The sequence below is a fragment of the Pinus tabuliformis genome, chromosome 1_2 (assembly GCF_031772625.1).
Source record: "Pinus tabuliformis cultivar Carrire ecotype Pingquan chromosome 1_2, CPIR1, whole genome shotgun sequence".
NCBI lineage: Eukaryota > Viridiplantae > Streptophyta > Pinopsida > Pinales > Pinaceae > Pinus > Pinus tabuliformis.
Window position 1 is genome coordinate 1,138,293,069 of NC_142298.1, and position 1,574 is coordinate 1,138,294,642.

The 1,574-nt window shown below is 36.3% G+C and overlaps 2 non-coding genes across 2 annotated transcripts; one reads left to right on the forward strand and one right to left on the reverse strand.

Moving 5' to 3' along the window:
- Positions 1-1,073: 1,073 nt before the first annotated feature.
- On the forward strand, positions 1,074-1,146 carry TRNAR-UCU (transfer RNA arginine (anticodon UCU)). The gene has a single exon. It is a non-coding gene; the product is annotated as a tRNA-Arg (tRNA).
- Positions 1,147-1,262: 116 nt separating this feature from the next.
- TRNAG-CCC (transfer RNA glycine (anticodon CCC)) lies at positions 1,263-1,333 on the reverse strand. Its single transcript has one exon. It is a non-coding gene; the product is annotated as a tRNA-Gly (tRNA).
- Between the last annotated feature and the right edge of the window lie 241 nt (positions 1,334-1,574).

The window sequence follows — 1,574 nt, forward strand, 5'->3', positions numbered from 1 at the left end:
TAAACCTACCTCTACAAGTCATCTACAATGTGCCTGATACCAAAACAATAAATTATCTTGGAGGTCCAAGTGTCCCTTATCAATGGTTCTTTTTCTTCCTTTGATACACAAAGCATTGCCATCTTATAGATTAATTCATCTTGGATATGGTAATTAATATCTACTTGTTCTTGTTGTCCATGGAACTATTGATACACCGATTTGAAGTCCTCATCCGTCGCATATTACTCCTCTCTATATGATTTGTTGTTGAATGATACCATGTGCACAATGGCTCCTAGAGATGTTATTCCTTAGTTTTGTTGATACAGATAGAGATTCAACCAACTTGTTGATCGATAAAAAAGGGACTTAAAATCCACTCACTAGTACAAAGAAATGGTATTTTATGATGAGCACTAGTCACATCAATTAAATGTTAAAATTCTAATCTTCAAGTACATTCATTCAAGAAAATGATAAATGTCATGGATCCTTACCTCCCCAATCTAAAGAATCCATAAATTCATACATTTCTTATGTAGATCAATTGTGTATCAAGTACATTATCATTTGTCTTTCAACGCTAATTTATGTCGATTCAAAAAGTGTATGGTGTAAAAACTATGGCTTAGGCTAGGCATTCAATGTTTATCTTCCCAACTAGACTTTTATCTTTTTAATGATTTTAGTGTTGCTTGTAATGATTTTAGTGTTGGTTATTAGTTAGCTAGTCATAAAGCTCTATAAATGTTGCATTCCATTCCATTGAGAGTAATCTCTGGTGGTTCCATGCACATAGGCTTTTGGACTTTTATCATTTTAGAAACTTGATATCTATATGTTCACAAAGTTGTTTTTCATTATGTTTATATCTCATTGATAGAATGCCCTCTATTACAATGGCAATTTCTTTTAACGACTTTTACTATTCCCGAATTTTAGAGCCTTGTGAATAATCCCAGACAGTGTCGGTGAGCCGCTCAACGTCTCTGATTGATTTGCAGAGGTGGTCACATTAGGCATTGCCAGTCGGAAAGCTAAGTGGAGCGGTTTCAATTATAGTTTGAACATGTTGAGTAAGCAACTGTGCAGCGCCCGTGGCCTAATGGATAAGGCGTCTGACTTCTAATCAGGCGATTGTGGGTTCGAGTCCCACCGGGCGTGCAGTGTCAGCTTCTGTTTTCATCTGCGAAGAGAAATATTACGGACAACGAAAAATAATTTTTACCCTCCTTTCTGTTGACCACCGAGAATAATCGAGAGAATTAAAATGCCTTATATGCGCATCCAGGGAATCGAACCCTGGTCAGTACCGTGGGAGGGTACTATGATACCACTACACCAGATGCGCTTCAGACAGCAAATCTTGTGGGACTTTTGACCCTATAACAACAATCGGAATACGACAGTTACTTCTACATGTTTAAATGCGAACTAGTTGCATTATTTTCTGAAGAAAACTGTGTAATTGATTTAATTGGTGTTTATTTTTTCTTTCATTTGTCATTCAACCTCGCCTCGGAATCCAATTTTTCATGTCACTTCTTGAATGAGTGGCAATGAAATAATGTATTTAATTTTCATCACCCATT